The sequence below is a fragment of the Pelodiscus sinensis genome, chromosome 5 (assembly GCF_052426305.1).
Source record: "Pelodiscus sinensis isolate ZL-2025 chromosome 5, ASM5242630v1, whole genome shotgun sequence".
Taxonomy (NCBI): Eukaryota; Metazoa; Chordata; order Testudines; family Trionychidae; genus Pelodiscus; species Pelodiscus sinensis.
Genome location: NC_143056.1, coordinates 101,236,533 through 101,261,499, shown reverse-complemented (window position 1 = coordinate 101,261,499; position 24,967 = coordinate 101,236,533). Strand labels below are relative to the sequence as shown.

The 24,967-nt window shown below is 50.1% G+C and overlaps 1 protein-coding gene and 1 long non-coding RNA gene across 4 annotated transcripts in view; one reads left to right on the top strand and one right to left on the bottom strand.

Annotated features, from left to right (window-relative positions):
* Window positions 1-24,967, bottom strand: part of SYT9 (synaptotagmin 9) — a 171,999-nt gene that overhangs the window by 25,706 nt on the left and 121,326 nt on the right. The gene's annotated exons all lie outside the window — the stretch shown is intronic.
* On the top strand, window positions 9,866-23,156 carry LOC142829189 (uncharacterized). The gene is made up of 4 exons (XR_012903593.2): window positions 9,866-10,121; window positions 10,465-10,577; window positions 11,718-11,815; window positions 20,910-23,156. It is a non-coding gene; the product is annotated as an uncharacterized LOC142829189 (long non-coding RNA).

Genomic DNA, 24,967 nt, shown 5'->3' with positions numbered 1-24,967 from the left:
TTCAGGGGGTAGCCGAGTTAGTCTGTACAGGATAAACTTTAAAAACAACAAATGGTCTGGTAGCACTTTATAGACTAACAAAACTAAACACTCCCATTGGTATCAGCAGCCCAAATGTCTTTATTTTTGACCACAGAAGTGAACACTGTGCATCAGTAGTTTAACGTGACTGTGAAGCAAACAATTAAAGGGCATGGCACTAGTAAGAGATGTCTATGGTGACCCATTCTGATCAATATCTCCAAACAGTTCATGTGTGGAAAAAGACTGCTGCCACTCTCTTTGTTTCACTGACTCATTTTGACCGCTGGAAGATCAAAGTAGTATTTGACAAGGCAATGCTTAAGCAACCCTGAGGGTTATAAGTGGTGTCATCATATTCAGAGGAAATATTATTTAGCTGAAATCTGCACTCAGCTCTGATATCCGTTCTATGAAATTTCACTGGTGAGTAGTTGGACATGATTACTTTCTGACTGAGAAATTTTCCCACAAACACAGCACCCTGTCTCTTCTGATTCTGGGGGACAATGTTTCAAGAGATTGGCCGGAGTTTCCCAGGTCCAGGGGATTCTGAGCTAAACGTTTCCCTCCTGTGATGCAAACTATGTGACTCTTTGGAGAAGAGAAATCAATGGTCCATTATAGTAGTGAGACACATCTTTCTGTGTCTATATTCTTCAGGAAGTTTCCCCCATGAACCAAAAATTGAAGCAAATTCTAAAGGAGGTATCATCCCTATCAAATAGCTCATGAACTATTAGGAAAATCTTACAAATCATGTAATTTGGCCTTAAAATGCACAAAGAAATCCTCCCCTCACCTGTTTGTTTGTTTAGTTGCAGACAACATTCATCTACACTTTCAGTCATAGCAGTGTCATTCTGTATTCAACGCTCGAGTTTTAATTAGAGGCTAGATAACTCATTATTTTGTTATTGTTATTGGATTTTGTAAACAATAAAAAGACCACCACTGTGACATTCTCAAAACTTCAAAACCTTTTAGCAATACCTAACAAAAAGAAAATACTGTCTCAGTAAGTTACTGTAAAGGGGTTTTAAATATGAACACTTTTCAGAAAAAAATATACTTACCAAATCTGTATGCTCTGCTTACAATTGGCATAGATATTAATAATGGATCAGTAATTTGAATGGATAAAAGTAGAATTCTGTAACTAACGTTAAATTAAATACATTGTTCTTGTGTTGTAAAGAGAAGTTAAGAGTAGATAGAGCTGGATAAATAGAAACAATAAATAAGTTTCAGTGGTATTCATTACTATTTGATTTGCATTCTGCTAATATTGATAAAAGCAACTTTGCTCACAAGGACATTCACAGAAAGTGAAATCCAGGCACGTGCTCATGAGACTATGTTCAATGGAAGTTTCAGGCCAGAAGAACCCACACAGCCACCTTTAAATTTATTTTACAAAAATCATGATTAAAATAATCCTCAAATCAAGAAATAATACTGTCACAGATTTAGGATAACTGCATCTTTAAACCCCTAAGGTCAAAGGATCAGGGAATGCCATCTCAGGACTCTAGCTATCACCTGTCTCTGGATGGTACTCCTGGTCTTTCTGTCTCCAGGGCCGTGTCCAGACTCAGGGGTTTTTTCCCGAAAAAACTTCCCCTGCGTCCAGACTCAAGCCGCGTTCTTTCGAAATTATTTCGAAAGAACGCGGCTTTTCTTTCGATGGCGGTAAACCTCATTTCACGAGGAAGAACGCCTTCTTTCGAAAGTTCCTCTTTCGAAGGAAGGCGTTCTTCAATGTAAAGAGGCCATCTTCGAAAGAGAGCATCCAGACTCGCTGGGTGCTCTCTTTCGAAAAAGCGGATTTTTCTTTCGAAAGATCCGCCTGCAGTCTAGACGCGATCTTTCGAAAGAGGCTCTTTCGAAAGATGCTTTCGAAAGAGCCTCTTTCGAAAGAAGCCTGCAGTCTAGACATAGCCCAGATCAGAGTCCTTAACAGCTATGACCAAGAAATGCCAGAGGTTGCAAATAATCACACAGTTCTTCCAAAGCAGAGCACATTTATTTAAGAACAAAAGTTTACATAGAAAACATAGCAAATGGTCTAAATGCAAAAGTAGGACCAGAGGTTGCCCATCAGTCCTATCGGGACCCAAGAAGGTTCAAGACCTCCCAACTCTTCTGGAGGGTTTGGCCTTGGATTAAAGGTCATGCCCATTTACTGAATCAAACCAGCTCCCCTGTGCTGTTCTCAAGTCTAGCCCAAGTTCTTTCTTTGTCTCCTGTGTCTCTTGAAACACCGCCTGCACCAGTATATATAACCCAACAAAGAGAGTGATACTTCTCAGAGCTGTTTATGGTCCCCATATGGTCCCCAAAGACTTCAGGGTATGTCTACACTACAAACTTAATTCGAACTAATGGAGCGCTTAGTTCGAACTAGGAAAACCTCATTTTACGAGGATTAAGCCTAGTTCGAACTAGCTAGTTCGAATTAAGGGCTGTGTAGACCCTTAATTCAAACTAGTGGGAGGCTAGCCCTTCCCAGCTTGCCCTGGTGGCCACTCTGGCCAACACCAGGCAAAATTGTCTGCCCCCCTCCCGGCCACGGAGCCCTTAAAGGGCCACGGGCTGGCTACACAGTTTGTGCCAGTTGCAAGGCTGCCAGCACCCGTGCCAGCACACCCTGCACCTGACACCCATGAGCCAGCCACCCGAGGACACCCAGACCTCCCCCTCTTCCCGGGACCAGCCTGGCGGCTCCCAGGACCCTGCCCGGGGCCGCAAGAGGCAGGCGCCCGCGTGGTCTAGTGCGGAGATCGTGGACCTCATCGAGGTTTGGGGGGAAGCCTCCAATGTCCACGATCTCCGCACTAGCCACAGGAACGTGGCAGTCTACGGCCGCATGGTGCCAGACTGGCCGCCAGGGGCCACCAGCACAGCCGGGAGCAGGTGCGCTGCAAGATCAAGGACCTGCGGCAGTCCTACTCCTGGGCCTGCCAGCCAGGGGCCGACCCGGAGGCCTGCCCCCACTTCCAGGCTCTGGATCGCCTCCTGGGGGCTCATGCCGTCCCTGCCCCCCGGGACGTGATAGACCCCGGGGCAGAGGGACCGCTCCAGGAGACAGAGGAGGAGGAGGAGGGCTCCGAGAGCCAGGAGTCTGCCGGCAGCCTGCCCAGGACCTGGGACCCCCAAGGCACCCCACAGAGCCGCTTGCCTGTGTCGTCCGAGGCCGGGGAGGTGTCCACCTGTGAGTACCATCGTGCTCCCCTTATGTGTACGGGGGGCTGGGGCGAGAAGGAGCCACGGGACCGTGCGCCTGGGCCTTGCCCACCACGGAGCAGCAGCTGGGGATCCTGCAGGGGCCCTGGCCTTGCAGAGGGGAACTGGGTTTCACACATCTGGGCCCTTGGGGTAATTGACCGCTGGTCTTGTTGCACCACAGCCGCAGCACCTGGGCGTGCAGGGCGCACCACACCGCCTGCAGCAGCCGCCCGCGCCCGGGCCAGCAGGAGAGCCAGGAACCAAGAGGAGTACCAGAGGCGGCACCTCCAGTTCCTGGAGCAACAGCTCCGTCTCCAGGACCACTGGGTCCAGGAGGACCTGAGGCTGCGCCGGAGGAGTTTGGAGGCCCTGGATGAGCAGGGCCGTGCCCTGCGAGGCCACCTCCAGAGCCTGCTGAACTGCTTCCCAATTCCTCCTGCTCCTGCTCCCCCAGCTCCCCCTCCTGCTCCCACTCCTGCTTCCTCCACACCCCCCGTCCCTCCTACCCCACCCTCCACAACCATTCCTCACCAACGCCCCCGGACCCGCAGTGTGGCGAGACGGGAGAGGCAGCCGGACTCCCACCCCTGAGCTTTCCTTTCCCTTCCTCCCTTCCCTCCCCTTCCTGCTCCCTCGTCCCAGGTTTCCCCCTCCCCTCTCCCACCCTTCTTCCTCCCTCCCCGCACCCCAGTTATGTAAAATAAAAAGACGTTTTTGTTTGAAAAACAGGTGTCTTTATTTGACAGTAGGTAGGGAGGGGAAAGGGGAAGGGAGGTTGGGTGGAAGAAGGCCCCAGTGGGGCATGCAAGGAAGAGGTCAGTCCTCCTCCTCCACCAGGAAGCTCTCCCGCAGAGCTTCCCGGACAGCGGCGGTGCGGGGCTGACCGTAGTGGCCAGCCATGCGGTCAGCCTCAGCCATCCAGGCTGGCAGGAACGCCTCCCCCTTTCGCTCACATAAAATGTGGAGCACACAACATGCTGCCACCATGGGAGGGATGTTGTGCTCGGCCAGGTCCAGACAGGTGAGGAGGCATCGAAAGCGGGCTTTCAGTCGCCCGAAGGCCCCCTCCACCACAATGCGGGCCCTGGTCAGCCTGGCATTGAAGGCCTGGTGGGAGGGATTGAGGTGCCCCGTGTAGGGCTTCATCAGCCACGGCTGCAGTGGGTAGGCAGCATCCCCCACCAGGCACACGGGCATGTCCACGTCCCCGACCTTGATGTGGCGGTCGGGGAAGAAGGTCCCATCCTGCAGCCACTGGCACACAGAGGAGTTGCGGTACACCCGGGCGTCGTGTGCTTTGCCGGACCAGCCCACATTAATGTCTGTGAACTGGCCCCGGTGGTCACACACGGCCTGCAGGATCACAGAGAAGTACCCCTTGCGGTTGACGTACCGGGAGGCCTGGTGTTCCGGGGCACGGATGGGGATGTGCGTCCCGTCGATGGCCCCCCCGCAGTTGGGGAAGCTGAGGGCGCCGAAGCCCTGGATGACGGCGTCCGGGTCGGCGAGGCGGACCACCCTGCGGAGCAGCACCCGGTTGATGGCCTTGACCACCTGCTGAGAGAGACACAGCAAAGCGCCAATCAGTGGGGCGCCAGGGTGGCTGGGAGCAGTCGTGCCCTGGCAGTGTCCCGCGCCCCACTCCAGGAAGCAACCCCCCTGGCGGCGTGTAGTACGGCCGGGACAGACCGACCCCTCCGGTGCGGGGCGCGTTCGCCTCCTCCCCCCCCCCTTTGTCCCTGGGGCGGCACATCCCCTCCTTGCAGCCCCCCTCCCTCCCGGCGCAGTGGCCGACGAGTGCCATACCTGCATGAGCACCGCTCCGACGGTGGATCTCCCCACGCCGAACTGGTTCCCGACGGATCGGTAGTTGTCCAGCGTGGAGAGCTTCCAGAGGGCGATGGCCATCCGCTTCTGGAGGGGGATGGCGGGCCTCATGCGAGTGTCCCTTCTGCGCAGGGCAGGGGCGAGCCACTCGCAGAGCTCCAGGAAGGTGTCCCTCCTCATCCTGAAGTTCTGGGTCCACTGTTGGTCCTCCCTGCGCTCCAGGACGATGCGGTCCCACCAGTCGGTTCTGGTGTCCAGATGCCAGATGCGGCAGGGCACGCCGGTGCCGGGGCACCGCCGCGGCACCTCCACGGCCCCCAGGGCGGCCAGGCGGAGAGGCAGGGGGCTGACGTGCACCAGGTGGTGCCAGGCAGCCTCGAGCCATTGGTGGCAGGCTTGCAGCAGCAAGTCCAGAAAGTGCACCAGAATGTGCAGGGCGAGCTCTGGCTCCATGTTGCCACCTGCGGCGGCGTCCCCGAAGGGAAGCACCGACACAGACGGGCACAGAGACCAACGCTTTGCTGTCCCTCGGTGAGGTTGGCAAGCAAGCAGGAAAAGCTGAGAACCGGCTGTCCGGGGGGGTCCCTTTAAGCTCCAGCCTCAGATAGCCTCAGACAGCAGCCACACAAAGCAACTACTGACTTGATGCCCTGCCAGAACCGGATTCAGCCGCCCTTAAATGCCCCCCTGCGTCCAATCAGTGTGGACGCGCTAGTTTGAATTAGCAAAATGCTAATTCGAACTAGTTTTTAGTTCTAGACGCGTTAGTTCGAATAAGCTTAGTTCGAATTAACTAATTCGAACTAAGTTAGTTCGAATTAGCGCTGTAGTGTAGACCTACCCTCAGTAATTATCCCCCACACTGTTTTTAGTTTCTGCAGGGGCTGTGGTAACTCTCCTCCCTGGTGTAGAACACCATGGCCGACAATGATAAATATACCATGCATAAAATTAATACAATAGTTCTGTGGGCTGGAGCCCACTTCATCAGCTGTAGTAAATCAATTAATAAACCTGAAGATAAAAATACAATGTTCGGACAATTATGAATGAGCCACTGTTTGTGGGTGGTTCATTGCAAAGAAAAAAATGGGATAAATTTAAAGAATAAATGATTTTCTGCAAAGAGCTCTCAGTACTAAGAACAAATAAAGCTGTTAGATTAAAATATTTTAAAGGAGTAGTGCTGTTGAGAAGGACTGCAAGAGATGTGGTAAGAAACTACACTGAGTGTACTCCAGAAAATTATCCTACAAAACATTTATCTTCAAACTTTGTACATTTCCTCACATTTGATGAGAGGTCTTAAACTACAGAAATATTGATAGGGTTGCCAGATGGTTTCAGAAATAATACCGAACAAACAAACACACAAACAAAACAAAAAACCAGCATGGCCCCTTTAAAAACCGTGTGATGAGGCTTTTTGACCCTAACAGGTGGCCGTCAGCCACCTGCCATCTTGCCTCCCTGTGTGGGGCCGGACAGCTCCCCTGCAGAGCCCGGGAGCCTACCCAGGTCCGCAAGAGGCAGGCGCCCACCTGGTCTAGTGCGGACATCGTGGACCTCATCCACGACCTCCGCACTAGGCACAGGAAAGTAGCCGTCTAGGGCAGGAGAGCTGCCAGCATGGCCACACAGGAGCAGGTTTGCATGAAAATCAGGGTGGTCCAGTGAGACCCCCGACCCTGAGCTTAGAATGTCCGTACTGGGTCAGACCAAAGGTCCATCTAGCCTAGTAGCCTGTCTGCCGACAGCGGCCAACACTAGGGACCCTGGAGGAGATGGACCAAAAGCCATTTGTCTCGTACCATCCATCTCCAGCCTTCCACAAACAGAGGCCAGGGACACCATTTCTACCCCCTGGCTAATAGCAGTCCATGGACCCAGCCTCCATGAATTTATCTAACTTCTCTTTAAACTCTGTTCTAGTTCTAGCCTTCACAGCCTCCTGCAGCAAGGAGTTCCACAGGTTGACTATTTGATTTGTGAAGAAGAACTTTCTGTTATTAGTTTGAAGCCCGCTACCCATTCCTTTCCTTTGGTGTCCTCTAGTCCTTCTATTATGGGAACTAATTAAGAACTTTTCTTGATGCACCCTCTCCATGCCACTCATGCTTTTATAGACCTCTATCCTATCCCCCCTCAGTCTCCTCTTTTCTAAGCTGAGAAGTCCCAGTCTCTTTAGCCTCTCTTCCTATTGGACCTGTTCCAAAGCCCTGACCAGTTTAGTTGCCGTCCCCTCTCCCACCTTCTCTCTTCCCCTCTCCCACCTCCTTTTCCCAGTCTCCCTGGGTTTTGTTCAATAAAGAGAGTTTCTATTTTTGGACACACGTGTCCTTTATTTTGTACATCAGGGAGGGGGGCTAGGGAGGGGTAAGTGGAAGGAGGTGAGGGAGGAATGGGGTACGAGCCCCCAATGGGGTGGGCAGGGGTGGCTCTGCGGGCTCCTCGGGGTGGAAACTCTCCTGAAGCCCCTTGATTGACCCCCTCCCTCCGGATGGCAGCCTGCGGCAAGTGCAGCCGGGCTGATGGCCGAGTGCTGTGATGTGCCAAGTGTGGACACTCAGGGCACTCCAAGCCAGGACTGCTTTGCAAGTGGGGAACCCCTGAGAACTGTCTGTCCGGGGTGGGGGTCGGGTCCCTTTAAGCAAAGCCCTCGGCTAGCCTGAGACAGCAGCTCCACGCTCTAAGTCCTAATCTGATGCCCTGTCGGCACTGCTTCTGGCCATCCTTAACCTCGGTTCAGGGTCCACTCAATGTGGACATGCTAGTTCGAATTAGCAAAATGCTAATTCGAACTAGTTTTTAGGTCTAGATGCACTAGTTCAAATTAGCTTAGTTCGAATTAACTAATTCGAATTAAGTTAGTTCGAATTAGTGCTGTAGTGTAGACATACCCCATGAGTGGTAAACATTTCAGACAGAAAAGGCTATTTAAAAAAAATATTGATGGCATCTCTTTAATAGAACACAATAACCATATATTACAGTTTATGACATGTATTGAAGATTAAGACTATAATTACCTGAACCTACAGAGTAAATTAAGTTAGGCAGAATGTACGTGCTTGGAATTTGGCCATGAATACAAGGTTACTGCACAATTTCTAGTGAAAGAACCCAGGCATCTTTCATAACCTCAAGCGGTTTAAATCTCTGCGTTCTATCATCTTCTCCAGTAGCACTGACTGATTCCGTACTATTTCTTAAGGTACCTAATGGATCACCGGTCCTATAGTGACTAGATGTTCTAAGTACAGATTCACACTCATTCTGATTTAGCTGTGAGAGGCCGTGGAAACTGAACAAATAAACACGCTCACCAATCGATCAATATTTGATACTACCCAATGTCATCAAGCACATTTATTTTGGTAACTTTGGAGTTAAAGTATTTCTGAGCAATGATTCTCTGGGAAAGATTAAATAATGTTTTTGCTACTGAAAAACCTCTAATGGTTAGTACATTTTCTGATGGAGTAAGCCTCACAATCTCGTTCCCATTCCCACTGAGTGAACTGCTATTTATTTTTAGTGAAGGGTGTTACATCTTATCATGTGAGAATGCTGGTTCTGTCACAGTCTCAGTCCCAGAAATGTTAAACTTTGCTTTGGGGTTTTCAAGCCTTGACTGCTTAGGAGATGATGCTTTTACACTGCACCAAAAATGCAACTTGACACAGCGTATTAATTTAAATGATGAACTAGTTAGAGAACTGAGAGGACAAACTGAGCACTTTGGTTGCTAGTGAGTGATGTCACAAGCCTGGCCAAGATACCCATATGAGTTCATATTCAAAGCTTTGTTTTGTTTTTACTTGTAAATTTAGTTTTCCCTAGGAGAGCTGGTTTAGAGGACTGTTGCAAATATTGGTTGGTTTAATATTGCTGAGCCTTAGGACTTTGTGCCATGTACAACATGTGCTGTAATTGTCAAGCAATGAACTGCATTTTCATTTTAGAATGAACAAACGTATCTGGTAGCATTTTGAGTGAAGATTGTTTTTAGCATGACTTGATACTTACTGCTGTATTGCTGGTAGCACTTTATAGACTAACAAAACATGTAGATGCAGGGCTGGATTAAGAGGGGGGGCTAGCCAGGCAGCTGCCTGGGGCGCCAACCTATTGGGGGGGCGACTGATGGCAGCTCTAAGGGGAACCGCGCACCCAGCACCCCTTAGAGCTGCAATCAGGTGCTGCATGCCTGGGGCCATGGGCTGAATGGCACCCCTTAGAGCTGCCATCAAGCATCGCGCGCCCAGGGCCGGGGGCCACATGGCGCCCCTTAGAGCTGCTTGCAGCTGTAAGGCGTGTAGTGCACTGAGGGGCAAGGCCGTGGATGCGCCGTGCGACTGGGGGCAGAGCCGCGCATGCATCGCGCGCCCACTGCCCGAGACGCAGGAATGACTCGAGCCGGCCCTGTGTAGACGGTATCATGAGCTTTCGTGGGCACAGCCCACTTCTTCAGGGCTGTGCCCATGAAAGCTCATGATCCCATCTACATGTTTTGTCAGTCTATAAAGTGCTACCAGACCATTTGTTGTTTTTTAAGTGTACAGACTAACTCTGCTACCCCCTGAAGCTTTCATGCTATATTACTACGTATTGTAACAGGGTAGGTTAAAGGGCTTGATAGAAGGGGAGAGAGGCAGCTCTTAAAAATAAACAGCAATGGCCTTGGCCAATCAAGGGCAAATGAGACAGGGCTGCTATAAATCAGTTAAGGGCCAGGTGAGCTAATTCAGGCGGACACATGACCTCTTTAAAAACCTTCCCTGTGGGGGAGGGTAGGAGAGAGTGGAGACTGAGTTTGGAGAGGAACAAACAACCAATAAGGAGATTCAGAGAAGCTGAGCAGAACAACACCAGCACTGCTAAAGGCTCCAGGGGGAGGTAAAGGGCTCCAACAGGGAGTGTTTGGAGGCTCCCTTCCCCCCAAGTGGCCAGAGGAGGACTGTTTACTCAGCCCTGACTGGCCTGGGGCATGGGCCCCAACACCGTTGTTTTGCCGAGGAACAGAAGGCTATACGCTGAAAAAGGCAAGTGAGACTTGTACCGCGGCCCCTAAACTATAGGCTAGTGGGCAGAACAGAGGTCTGGGACCCAGGAGTGGGACTGACTTTGCCACAGTATGCATAACAAAATATGGTGGTATAAATGTTATACCTTCTGGGCATTGTTTTGTATTCCTGTTCTTAAAAATAATTCAAGAAATCTTTTGATTTGCTTAATTAATGTGTTTGTATTCAGTTGCCTCAGGTGCTTCACAATTGACAAACATTTATTTTAAAATAGCTAACATTTAATTTTAGATTCCTATTTGAAAATAATCCTGAATCAGTTTTTGCAAAAATAGTTACATACTTATTTGTACAATTGCAGGAGGGAGCTAGATATTTGGTTTGAAGTTATCCAATAGCCTGGCTATGTTGTTTATCCCGCCCATGTCTATCTATAACCCCAAGCTGAGGAGACTGAAGTTCATTCCTTGAAAGGTATTTTTGAAAAGACCTCTTCTGCTTTGTTAGCCGACCTGTGGAATTTAGATGTTCTAGGTTAAAAATATAGGTTTGCTTAAGGTAACTGTTGGCTGAGGAACACTGGTGAAGATTTCTGGTAAGAGAGCACTTCCCATCTCTTTCGTTATTCCAGATTTGTGGATCTTTTGCAGACACACAATTTTCAGGAAAAAAACACACCAAAAAATTCCACATTGCAATTCAAGGAAAACGTTTTTGTGAGGGGTCAAGTATTATGAAATATTTGCTGCACCCTCACCTGCTCCCTCACAACTCCATTTTTATGGCCATCATCTGATTTACCATCAAAATCATTTTAGAAGCTACACAAATGCCTTGACTACGGACAGGGCCTGATAACACAGATGTTTTCCTGATTTCCTTAGACGCTCGCTACACTACCTTTATGTATCTTTAAATACTGACTTTCAATTGTAATTCTAACACCTTGTTAATCTGCTTTTTTCACACATTATTTACAGACATTAAAATGATTAGTTTTGTTGGATGTTAGCCTGCAGATTAGTACTGTATCAATAGTCTTCAGATGGGTTCTAAGGTGAGTATAATTCAGTGTTATAAACAATGAAGTGAGTGACTGTAACAAGAGTGGTGACAAATGTATGCTCTAATGGCTCCATTTCTGATTCCTTTGGGGCTGTGTTGTCAGATTTACACCCAGAAATATATACATTATATTGGAATTGGAGTGGTTTTTTTTTCACAAAATAGCATTGCAGATTTGATTCCTCTGTAGATCTACTGCTTCTTCCTCTGAAATCATTCACATCTGAGTAGAGTGGATATGCAGAATAGGTGGGAAGAGAATGAGATCAACCTTCTTTCTTTGATAGTGTTTGAGGCCTCGGGGAAGGGGCACTGTGCTGAGAGGTGAGACACCACGTGTTCTAGGGTCACTTCCTCCACAAATTGCTTCTAATATTTCTATAGTTCAGAATGCAGTTCATATATCGCTATAACTACTTTGGTTAGAGCCTTGAGTTTTGTGTGCAAGCTGAAATACTTGTAGTGGGGTAGATTTCTCTTACTGTGGATGACACTTTATCAGTAAAAAGGCACCTTTTACCATCATAACTTATTCCTCTTCTCTGACAGGCACCAATATAAGGCACCTTTGCCAAGAAGACTAACATATAAGGGTGCATTAGAAGGAGCATTGCCAGAAAATCTAGGAATGTGATTATTCAATACAGGTGAGGACACATCTGGAGTATTACTTTCTGTAACGAGAATCCCAGAATTGGATGCATGTGGACACACTTGAGGGAGACCAGCAGAGGGCAACAAAAATAATTCAGCACATGATTTACGAGGAGAGGTTGAGGGATTTGGGCATATTTAGTCTACAGAAGTGAAGAGTAAAGGCAGCCTTCAACTACCTGAAGGGGGGGGCAGTTCCAAAGAGGATGGAGAGAGGCTGTTCTCAGTAGTGACGGATGGCAGAACGAGGAGCAATGATTTCATGTTGCAGTGGCGGAGGTCTAGGTTGGATTTTAGGAAAAACTATTTCCCTAGGAGGGTGGCGAAGCACTGAAATAGATTACTGAGGGAGGTGATGGAATCTTCATCCCTAGAGATTTCTAAATCCCAGCTTGACAACTTAATTTAGTTGGGGTTGGTCCTGCTTTGGGCAGGGGGTTGGGCTTGGTGACCTGTGGCCTCTCTGCAATTGCCACAGACAACTGTGGGGACTTATGAAAGGGCTTCTTCCTATCTAAAAAGCTAACATCTAGAGTGTGTAAAGCCTGTTCTTTATCAGAAGCATGGGACTTGGGGTAAAAAACTGGGAGAAAAATGTCCTGAGAGACATAACACCGAGACACCACCTTAGGTAGGAGGGAAGGGTGAGGGTGCAACCTGACCTTATACTTGAAGTAACTGTGTAAGGAGGGATCTGAGTAAGGGCCCTTACCCCTGACATGTCTGGCCAATGGGATAGCCACCAAGAACTACAACTTCCAGGAGAGATGTAGCAGCAAACACATTGCCAGAGGCTCGAAGGGGGGCCTGTGAGTCTGGTCAAGACCAGGTTAAGATCCCACTGAGGAACAGATTGTCAGACATGAGGATAAAGTTTGTCCAGCAGGGGGTCTGAAAAATGCATCTTGCTTCAGAAGCCTAGGTGAAAAGTGGAAATAGCTGCCAAGTGGACTCTAATGGATGAGGAGGATAGCACGTGGACCTTGAGATCTAAGAGATAGTCCAGGACCTGGGTACCCATAGAAGAACCTCCCTTCTGGGTAGCCCAGATAGAGAAATGCTTCCATTTAGCCAGGTAGGTGGCCCTAGTGGAAGGCTTCTTATTCCCTAGCAGGAGCTCCTGCACCCACTCTGAACACTGCAGCTCCACCACTGTCAGCCATGGAGCTTCCAGGCCACTAGGTGTAGAGACCACAGGTTGGAGTGACGAAGCCTGCCAAAGTCCTGAGTTATGACATCTGGATATAGAGGGAGAACAATCGGCCTTTCACAGGAGAGGCTCAGCAGGGATGTGTAACAGTGCTGTCAGGGCCACGCTGGCGCTATTAAAATGTGGGAAGCCCTGAACTCCCAAGCACCTTGTATCAGTGGGAACAGGGGGAGTGCATAAAGCAGACTCTCAGGCCAGGGGGTGAGGAAGGCATCTCCCAGAGACCTGCGGCCCAGCCCCATAAGGAGCAGGATCTGAGGGTATGTCTACACTACAAAGTTAGTTCGAACTAACGGACGTTAGTTCGAACTAACTTTAATAGCCGCTACACTAGCGCTCCGCTAGTTCGAATTTGAATCGAACTAGCGGAGCGCTTAGTTCGAACTAGGTAAACCTCATTTTACGAGGACTAACGCCTAGTTCGAACTAGCTAGTTCGAACTAAGGGCTGTGTAGCCCTTTAGTTCGAACTAGTGGGAGGCTAGCCCTCCCCAGGTTTCCCTGGTGGCCACTCTGGCCAACACCAGGGAAACTCGTATGCCCCCGTCCCGGCCCCAGACCCCTTAAAGGGGCACGGGCTGGCTACGGTGCCCGTGCCAGGTGCAAGCCTGCCAGCACCCAGATAGCAGACCCTGCACCTGGCACGGCACAGAGCCACCCACCCGATGCCCCCCAGCCCACCCCCTCTTTCCGGGACCAGGCTGGCGGCTCCCGGGAGCTTGCCCTGGACCGCAAGAGGCGGGCACCTTCCTGGGCTAGTGCGGACATCGTGGACCTCGTCCACGATCTCCGCACTAGGCACAGGAAAGTGGCCATCTAGGGCAGGAGAGCTGCCAGCCTGGCCACCCAGGAGCAGGTGTGCATGAAAATCAAGGGGGTCCACTGAGACCCCCGACACTGAGCCCTGAGCTTACAATGGCCGTACTGGGTCAGACCAAAGGTCCATCTAGCCCAGTAGCCTGTCTGCCAACAGCGGCCAACCCTAGGGACCCTGGAGGGGATGGACCGAAGACAGTGACCAAGCCATTTGTCTCGTGCCATCCCTCTCCAGCCTTCCACAAACTTTGGGCAGGGACACCACTCCTACCCTCTGGCTAATAGGGCTCCATGGACCCAACCTCCATGACTTGATCTCACTTCCCTTTAAACTCTGTTCCAGTTCTAGCCTTCACAGCCTCCTGCAGCAAGGAGTTCCACAGGTTAACTATTTGCTTTGTGAACAACAACTTTCTCTTACTAGTTTCAAGCCTGCTACCCATTCCTTTCCTTTGGTGTCCTCTAGTCCTTCTTTATGGGAACTCATGAAGAACTTTTCTGAATGCACCCTCTCCACCCAACCCCTGCTTTTAGAGACCTCTATCCTGTCCCCCCTCCGTCTCCTCTTTTCTAAGCTGAACAGTCCCAGTCTCTGTAGCCTTTCTTCATCTGGGACCTGTTCCCAACGCCTGATCATGTTAGTTGCCGTCCCCTCTCCCACCTCCTTTTCCCAGTCTCCCCCAATTTTGTTCAATAAAGACAGAGTCAATGTTGGAAGAAACGTTATCTTTATTTTGTATATCAATAAGAAGGGGGGCTAGGGAAGGGTAAGTGGAAGGAGGTGAGGGAGGAATGGGGTATGAGCCCCCGATGGGGAGGACTGGGCTGGCTCTGCGGGCTTCTGGGGGTGGAAGCTCTCCTGCAGCCCCCCAATTACTCCCTCTCCCCAGATGGCAGCCTGCAGCAAGTGCAGCCGGGCTGATGGCCGAGTGGTGTGATGTGCCCAGTGTGGGCACTCAGGGCACTCCAAGCCAGAACTTCTTTGCAAGCGGGGCACCCCTTAGAACTGTGTGTCCGGGGTGGGGGTCGGGACCCTTTAAGCGCAGCCCTCGGCTAGCCTGAGACAGCATCTCCATGCTCTAAGTCCTCCTTTTATGCCCTGCCGGCACTGCTTCCGGCCATCCTTAAGCCCTGTTCAGAGTCCACTCAATGTGGACTTGCTAGTTCGAACTAGCAAAACGCTAGTTCGAACTAGTTTTTAGTTCTAGATGCGTTAGTTCGAACTAGCTTAGTTCGAATTAACTAATTCGAACTAAGTTAGTTCGAACTAGCGCTGTAGTGTAGACGTACCCTGAGGCACTTCTTGTTCTGGCAGGTCACAAACAGGTCCAGGAGGGGAATCTCCCACCTGCAGAAGATTTGGAGGGCCACATCACCTCTGAGACACAACTCATGACTGGTAAAGGACCTGCTTATCTGGTCTACCAGAATGGGCTGAGTCCGTAGAAAATAGAAGGCAATCAGGTGAACACCTGCCAGAGATGGAGGGCTTCCTGGCACAGGGGAGGAGAACAAACCCATTCTGCCTGTTAGTATAGGAAATCACCATTGTGTTGTCAGGATGAAAATCGTCCTGCCCTGTGCCGTGGGATAAAGGCCTAACATGTGAGGCAGACAGCACTGATATGCAGGGAGAGTTTCTCCAGTGTCCACATACCTTGTGTCTGTATGTCACCAACATGGGCTCCCCAGACAGTGTCGGATACATCTGTTACCAAACAAAGGGTCGACAAAGGCCTGGAGAATGGAACTCCAGCACAGACCACCTCCTCCTGGGTCCCCCAGTCCTGGGAGTGGGGGATGTTGGGGGGACCATCACCACCCGGTCCCAAGGGTAGGGGGATGGATTGTGAGAACGTGCTAACCACAACTGCAGCGGGTGCATGAGAAGCCTGGCATGATGAACTAATACTCCCCCAATCTTCGTTCAGGAGTCTTCTATCTGCTACCCAAGATACACAAATCTGGAAATCCCAGACGATCCATCATCTCAAGCATAGGCACACTTACCACAGGATTATCTGGCTATATTGACTCTCTCCTCAGACCCTATGCTACCAGCACTCCTAGCTACCTTCAAGACACCACTAACTTCCTGAGGAAACTACAAAACATCAGTAATCTACCATACCATCCTGGCCATCATGGACTTAGAAGCCCTTTACACCAACATTCCACATGAAGACAGATTACAGGCCATCAGGGACACCATCCCCGATGACAGCACTGCATACTTGGTTACAGAGCTCTGAGACTTTGTCCTCACCCACAACTATTCCCAATTTGGAGACAATTTGTATCTTCAAGTCAGCGGCACAACCATGGACACCTGCATGGCACCACAATATTCCATAAAGATATGGCTAACCTTAAACAATGTTTTCTCAGCTCTCGTCCCCTAAAATCCTTACTCTACTTACATTACATTGATGACATCTTCATCATATGGACCCACAGGAAAGAAACCCTTGACTTTCACAGGGATTTCAACAACTTCTACTCCCACCATCAATCTCAGCCGGGATCAGTCCACACGAGAAATCTACTTCCTTAACATTACAATACTATTAAATGATGGACACATTTCCACCGCTCTGTATCGGGAAACCTACCGACTGCTAAACTTACCTTCATGCCTCTAGCTTCCATCCCAGACACATTTCTCAATCTACTGTATACAGCCAAGCCCTAAGATACAACTGGATTTGCTTCGCTCTCACAGACAGAGACAAACACCTATAGGATCTTTATAGAGCATTCCTAAAACTGAAATACCCACCTGGAGAAGTGAAAAAACAGATTGACAGAGCCAAAAAAGTACCCAGACATGAACTACTTCAAGACAGACCCAAAAGAGAAAATAACAGAATACCACTTGTCATTACCTACAGTCCACAACTCAAACACTCCAAGGGTATGTCTACACTACAAAGTTCATTCGAACTAACTTTCATAGGCGCTACACATAAAAACCGCTAGTTCGAACTTAATTCGAACTAGCGGAGCGCTTAATTTGAACTAGGTAAACCTCATTCCACGAGGACTAACGCCTAGTTCGAATTAAGTAGTTTGAATTAAGGGCTGTGTAGCCACTTAATTTGAACTAGTGGGAGGCTAGCCCTCCCCAGCTTGCCTTGGCGGCCACTCTGGGCCAAACCAGGGAAACTCTTCTACCCCCATCCCGGCCCCGGAGCCCTTAAAGGAGCACGGTCTGGCTACAGTGCTTGTGCCAGGTGCAAGCCTGCCAGCACCTAGCCAGCAGACCCTGCACCTGGCACAGTAGGAGCCAGCCACCTGCTGCCACCCAGTCCTCCGCCTCTTCCCGGGACCAGGTTGGTGGCTCCCAGGAGCCTGCCCAGGGCCGCAAGAGGCGGGTGTCCGACTGGTCTAGTACGGAGATCGTGGACCTCATCCAGGTTTGAAGGGAGGCCTCCAACGTCCACAACCTCTGCACTAGACACAGGAAAGTGGCCGTCTAGGGCAGGATGCCTGGCCACCAAAGGCCACATGCGAACCCAGGAGCAGGTTTGCATGAAAATCAAGTTGGTCCAGTGAGACCCCCGACCCTGAGCCCCGAGCTTAGAACATAAGAACGGTGGTACTGAGTCAGACCAAAGGTCCATCTAGCCCAGTAGCTTGTCTGCTGACAGCAGCCAACACCAGCTACCCCGGAGGAGATGGATCAAAGACAATGACCAAGCTATTCGTCTCATGCCATCCATTTCCAGCCTTCCACAAACAGAGGCCAGGGACACCGTTCCTACCACCTGGCTAATAGCACTCCATGGACCCAACCTCCATGAATTTATCTAACTTCTCTTTAAACTCTGCTCTAGTTCTAGCCTTCACAGCATCCTGCGGCAAGGAGGTCCACAGGTTGACTATTTGCTTTGTGAAGAAGAACTTTCTTTTATTAGTTTGAAGCGTGCTACCCATTCATTTCATTTGGTGTCCTCTAGTCCGTATAGTATGGGAACTAATGAAGAACTTTTCTTTATGCCCCCTCTCCACACCACTCATGATTTTATAGACCTCTATCATATCCCCCTCAGTCTCCTCTTTTCTAAGCTGAAAAATCCCAGTCTCTTTAGCCTCTCTTCATATGGGACCTGTTCCAAACCCCTAATCATTTTAGTTGCACTTTTCTGAACCCTTTCCAAGACCAAAACATCTTTTTTGAGGTGATGAGACCACGTCTGTATACCGTACTGAAGATATGGCATATCATAGTTTGATACTTCCCCTCCTCCTTCTTCCCCTGGCTTCCCCCTTCCAGCTCCCTCCTCCCAGGTTTCCTCCTCCCCTCCCCCACCCTCTCTCTTCCCCTCTCCCACCTCCTTTTCCCAGTTTCCCCAGAGGTTAATCCCTCCCCTCTCAGTTTTGTTAAATAGAGTTTCTATTTTTGAACACGTGTCCTTTATTTTTTACATCAGGAAGGGTGGCTAGGGAGGGGTAAATGGAAGGAAGAGAGGGAGGAATGGGGCACAAGTCCCCGATGGGGAGGACTGGGGTGGCTCTGCGGGCTCCTCAGGGTGGAAGCTCTCCTGCAGGGCTTCCTGGATCCTGACAGCCCCCTGGATGGCAGCCTGCAGCAAGTGCAGCCAGGCTGATGGCCGAGTGCTGCGATGTGCCGAGTGAGGGCACTCAGGGCACTCCAAGTCAGGACTGCTTTGCTGTCCCTCATCGAGGTAGACAAGCAAGCGGAGTACCCTGAGAACAGTCTGTCCGGGGTGGGGGTCGGGTCCCTTTAAGCACAGCCCTCAGCTAGCCTGAGGCAGCAGCTCCACACTCTAAGTCCTAACCTGATGCCCTGTCGGCACTGCTTCCAGCCTGTCTTAACTTTGGTTCAGGGTCCACTCAATGGACATGCTAGTTCGAATTAGCAAAACGCTAATTTGAATTAGTTTTTAGGTCTAGATGCACTAGTTCGAATTAGCTTAGTTTGAATTAACTAATTCAAATTAAGCTAGCTCGAATTAGTGCTGTAGTGTAGACATACCCCAACAGATTATGCACACTCTGCAATCTCTCTTGGAAAATGATCCCTCACTCTCAGAGGCCTTGGGGGAAAAGCCTATTCTCGCTTACAGAAAACCGCCCAATCTGAAACGAATTCTTTCCGGTAATCATGCTACACAACCACATCATAAACATTCAGGAACCCAGCCCTGCAATCAGGTGCCAACTCTAATCAGGTGCCAACCCGTGGTGCGAACTCTGCCCACATATCTATACAAGTGAATTCATTACTGGAACCAACCACATAAGCTACCAAATCAGAGGCTAATTTAACTGCTAATTACATTCAGTAATTTAATCTATGACATTAAATGCCAGCAATGCTCCACTGCTACATATATTGGACAAACTGGACAGTCCCTATGGGAAAGAATTGATGGACACAAATCAGATATCTGTAAAGGGAGCAGACAAAAACCTGTTGGGGAACACTTCAATCTGCCTGGACATTGATTAACAGATCTTCAAGTAGCTGTTTTGTTATAAACCAATTCCACAATCCAAATACACAGGGAAGGACTGGAACTACAACTCATTGACAAGTTCGATTCTCACACTCATGGATTGAATAAAGATACTAGATGGCTGGGTCATTATCAATCTACCAAACAATGAAGGTGACAATGGTTCTTTATCTATGTAGCTTCAGGGTGTAGCCAAGTTAGTCTGTTAGGGTATGTCTACACTGCAGAGTTAATTTGAAATAACAGCCGTTATTTCAAATTAACTTTAATAGCGTCTATACATGCAAACCGCTATTTCGAATTTAATTAGAAATAGCAGAGCACTTAATTCGAATTTGGTAAACTTCATTCTACGAGGGGTAACGCCAAATTCAAAATAGCTAATTCAAAATAAGTGCTGTGTAGACACTTAATTCGAATTAGCTGGCCTCCAGCTCTTCCCAGTTTCCCTTGGTGGCCACTCTGGGCTAAACCAGGAAAACTCCTCTCCTCTCCCCCAACCACGGAGCCCTTAAAGGGGTAGCCTCTGGCCAGACTGCACGTGCCAGATCCAGGCCTGCCAGCAGTCTGTGCCCCTGACCCAGTGAACCCAGCATGAGCCGGGCAGCCAGTGCCAACCAGCCATCCCCTGCCCAGTCCCCCAGTACCCAGGAGACAGCCAGGGGTTGCAGACCCCACGCTCCCTCCTGAACTAGTGAGATCATGGACCTCATTGAGGTTTGGGGGCAGCCCCCCAATGTCTATGATCTCTGCACTAGACGGAGGAATGCGGCTGTCTGTGGCCGCATAGCTGCCACCATGGACCAAAAAGGCCACAGGCGCACCCAGGAGCAGGTGCACCTGAAAATTAAAGAGATGTGTCAGGAGTACGCCAGGGCCACTTGGGGCAGCTCCTCAGCAGGGACAGACACTTGCCCCTACTTTGAGGCACTGGACCGCATCCTGGGGGGGCGGGACGGTAAGGGCCACCCTGGGGGGCAGTGAGCCAAGACCAGAGGGCCCTGACCAGGGTGCAGAGGAGGAGCTGCTACGGAGGGTACCACACTGGCCGGACCCCTGAGCTGTCCCAGCAGCAGAGATACCAGGGTCATCCAGGGAGGCCACACCATATAAGTGCCATCACTGTCCCTTTCCCAGGGGTGGGTGTAGGGAGGGAGACCAGGGACTGCACGCGTGGGTCTTGCTTACCATGGATCACGCAGCAACCTGTGCATGTGTGAGCACGTGCTGTGCCACCCCTGGGCAGATGGCTCCAGCTACGTGCCACACAGGGGCTGTGGCCTTGTTGCCACACGTGTGTGTGAAGAGACCTGACATGCTCCTGACCCCGTGGCGGGACACAGCAGGATGCCTTCCCTTCACAAGCCTCCTCTAACATCTCCCCCCCCTCCTCACCCACACTATACACAGCACAGAGGCCTGGGTGCAGTTTTGGGGCAGCTCCTACTCTCAGGGATAGCCAGACATTCCGACCATGGCATCGGTGCAGGGCACAGTCATCCTCACCTCGCAGCGGAGGGCTGGGCTTCATCCACTGTGTCCCCAGGGAGAACTGACCACTTCTCTTCTTTCTACACAGCCACACCAGTTGCACGTGCAGGGCGCACCACCCTGCCTGGGACATGCTCCCGCACAGGTTCCACAGGATGACTGCAACACGGCAGGGGTACCGAGAGCAGCAGCTGGGGGCCCTGCGCGCCCTGACCTGCATCATGGAGTTGTGGGCATAGGAAGAATGGGAGTTCCAGAGGGAGCTGCTTGCCCAGGGTCGTGCCAGACCCTGGTGCAGAGTGCGCTGCCTCATGCCGCTCCAGCACCTGCTGCCCCCCCAGCTACCGTTCCTCTCCCCACTTCTTCTCCCTCTCCTGCCTCTCCCTTCTCAACCTCCTCCCCATCCCCCTGTTGACGCCGAGGCCCCTGCACCCACCACACTGGGAGACATGTGGCTTGATAAGACCCCCACCCGTGAGCGCTGAGCTTCCCCCCCTTCCTCCCCTTGCTTCCCCCTTCCAGTTCCCTCCTCCGAGTTTTCCCCCTCCCCCTCCCACACTCTCTCCTCCCGTCTCCCCAGAGTTTCACCCCCTCCCCAGTTTTGTTCAATAAACACAGTTTCTATTTTCGAAAAAAGTGTATTTTATTTGATATCAGGAAGGGGGGCTAAGGAGGGGTAAGTAGAAAGACGTGAGAGAGGAATGGGGCACGAGCCCCTAGTGGGGAGGACTGGGGAGGATCTGAGGGTTCCTCAGAGTGGACACTCTCCCGCAGGGCCTCCTGGATCCTGACAGTCCCCTGAGGGACTCCCCGGATGGCAGCCTACAGCAGGTGCAGCCGTGCTGATGGCAACGACCTCATGAGACACACCAGCGTGCCCGGGGCAGCTCTGGCTCTATGTGGCCAAGTGCTGTGGTGTCCCGAGTGCAGGCACTCAGGGCACTCCAAGACAGGACTGCTTTGCTGTCCCTCATGGCAGTAGACAAGCAAGCAGGGAACCCTGAGAACTGTCTGTCCAGGGTGGAGGTAGGGTCCCTTTAAGCACTGAGCTCAGTTAGCCTCAGGCAGCAGCCCCACACACTAAGTCCAAATCTGATGCCCTGCTGGCACTGGTTCCGGCCAGCCTTAACTTCTGTTCAGGGTCCACTCAGTGTGGACACGCTATTTCGAAATAGCAAAACGCTATTTCGAAATAGTTTTTGTGTACAGATGTATTATTTTGAATTAGCTTAATTCGAATTAACTATTTCAAATTAAGTTAACTAAAATTAATGCTGTAGTGTAGACATACCCTTACAGAAAAAAACAACAAATGGTCTACATGTTTTATCTATGTAGACTCTCATTATACCGTGTGACTGGGCCCCTTTGCTCCTGGCCTGGGCAGGGTTGGGGAGATCCAACACTTTCAGGGTATGTCTACACTACAAAGTAAATTCGAACTAACAGGCGTTAGTTCAAATTAACTTTCATAGGCGCTACACATACAAACCGCTAGTTCGAACTTAATTCGAACTAGGTAAACCTCATTCTACGAGGACTAACGCCTAGTTCGAATTAAGTAGTTCGAATTAAGGGCTGTGTAGCCACTTAATTCGAACTAGTGGGAGGCTAGTCCTCCCCAGCTTTCCCTGGTGGCCACTCTGGGCACCACCAGGGAAACTCTTCAGCCCCCCTCCCGGTCCGGGAGCCCTTAAAGGGGCACGGTCTGGCTATGGTGCTTGTGCCAGGTGCAAGCCTGCCAGCACCTAGCCAGCAGACCCTGCACCTGGCACGGCATGAGCCGGCCACCTGCTGCCACCCAGCCCTCCACCTCTTCCCAGGAACAGGCTGGCGGCTCCCTGGAGCCTGCCCGGGGCTGCAAAAGGCGGGCACTCGCCTGGTCTAGTGCGGAGATCGTGGACCTCATCCACGACCTCTGCACTAGGCACAGGAAAGTGGCTGTCTAGGGCAGGATAGCTGCCAGTCTGGCCACCCAGGAGCAGGTTTGCATGAAAATCAAGGTGGTCCACTGAGACCCCCGACCCTGAGCCGTGAGCTTAGAACGGCCGTACTGGGTCAGACCAAAGGTCCATCTAGCCCAGTAGCCTGTCTGCCGACAGCGGCCAAAACCAGCTACCCCGGAGGGGATGGACCGAAGACAATGACCAAGCTATTTGTCTCATGCCATCCATCTCCAGCCTTCCAAAACAGAGGCCAGAGACACCATTTCTATCCCCTGGCTAACACCACTCCATGGACCCAGCCTCCATGAATTTATCTAAGGATATGTCTACACTAGCCCCCTAGTTCGAACTAGGGGGGGTAATGTAGTCATACGGAGTTGCAAATGAAGCCCGGGATTTGAATTTCCCGGGCTTCATTTGCATAAATCCAGCCGGCGCCATTTTTAAATGCCGGCTAGTTCGGACCCCGTGCCGCACGGCTACACGTGGCACGGACTAGCTAGTTCGAATTAGGCTTCCTATCCGAACTAGCTAGTCCGTGCCACGTGTAGCCGCATGGCACGGGGTCCGACCTAGATGCCACCCCCAGGATGGCAGCCTGTGGCAAGTGCAGCCGGGCAGATGGCCGAGTACTGTGATGTGCGGAGTGTGGGCATTCAGGGCACTCCAAGCCAGGACTGCTTTGCTGTCGCTCATTGAGTTAGACAAGCGAGCTGGGAACCCCTGAGAACTGTCTGTCCGGGGTGGGGGTCGGGTCCCTTTAAGCACAGCCCTCGGCTGCCTCTTCTTGTTTCCCCCTCTTCCATTTTTTCTTTCTTCTCCCCCTCCTCCCTTCTCCCCCTATTTATTTTGGTCCTGGACATCCAACACTCTCGTCATCTGAAGAAGTGAGCTGTGCCCATGAAAGCTCATGATACCATCTACATGTTTTGTTAGTTTTTAAAGTGCTACCAGACTATTTGTTATTTAAGTTTGAAAAAGTCGATCCGTAATCTTCAATGCCTTACAACACTGATAGGCTGTGTCTACACTGGGCCACTTATTCCGGAAAATCAGCCGCTTTTCCGGAATAAGCTGCGAGCTGTCTACACTGTCCCTTGAATTTCTGGAAAATCAATGAAGCAAAATGCAGGACAATGTAGCACTTTAAAGACTAACAAGATGGTTTATTAGATGATGAGCTTTCGTGGGCCAGACCCACTTCCTCAGATCAAATTTTTTTTTTTTTTTTTTTTTTTATCTGAGGAAGTGGGTCTGGCCCACGAAAGCTCATCATCTAATAAACCATCTTGTTAGTCTTTAAAGTGCTACATTGTCCTGCATTTTGCTTCAACTACCCCAGACTAACACGGCTACATTTCTATCACTATGGAAAATCAATGATGCTCTACTGTACAAAATCAGCCGCTATTCCGGAAAAACTATTCTGTTCCCGCTCGGGCATAAGTCCTTATTCCAGAACACTGTTCCGGAAAAGGGCCAGTGTAGACAGCCCAGTAGTCTTTTCCGGAAAAAAGTCCCGATCGCGAATATGGCGATCGGGGCTCTTTTCTGGAAAAGCGCGTCTACATTGGACACAGACGCTTTTCCGTAAAAAGGGCTTTTCCGGAAAAGCAGCCTGCCAATGTAGACGCTCCTTTTCCGGAAAAACTGATAACGGAATAGTATTCCGTTTTAAGCATTTCCGGAAATTCATGCCAGTGTAGACACAGTCATAATGTTTCTCTTGGAAATAGAATGTCTTACTTTTTCTCTTAGATGCTAAGTTCTTCTATTTCCCAGAATCTAAACCTGGTGCTTTTCAGACAATCAGTCATATAAAAACTAGTTTGGTTTAAAGCAATGTTTGGAAATAAAAAAAAGTTTGTTCAATGGCAAAAGCTAATATAGTTTACTGCCTACAAGCTGTAACAACCTTGGCTGCCTGGTTGGCAAAGTGTTACTTACTGTTTTATACTAATTTGCGTGTAACTGGAAAAATAAATACATAATGGCACCTATGTCCAGAAAAAAAGAAATCTTCCTTTTTGGGGTAGCTGTTGTGAATTTCAAAATCCCATTTGGATAAAGATTGTTACACTAGAATATAGGGGGTTAAAACTCTTCTTTTCTGATGTGTTATAAAAATAAAGTCTATTAATGATTGTGAGGTGCTCAGATACTCTGGTGATAAAGGACATACAAGTACTAGTGAGAGCAG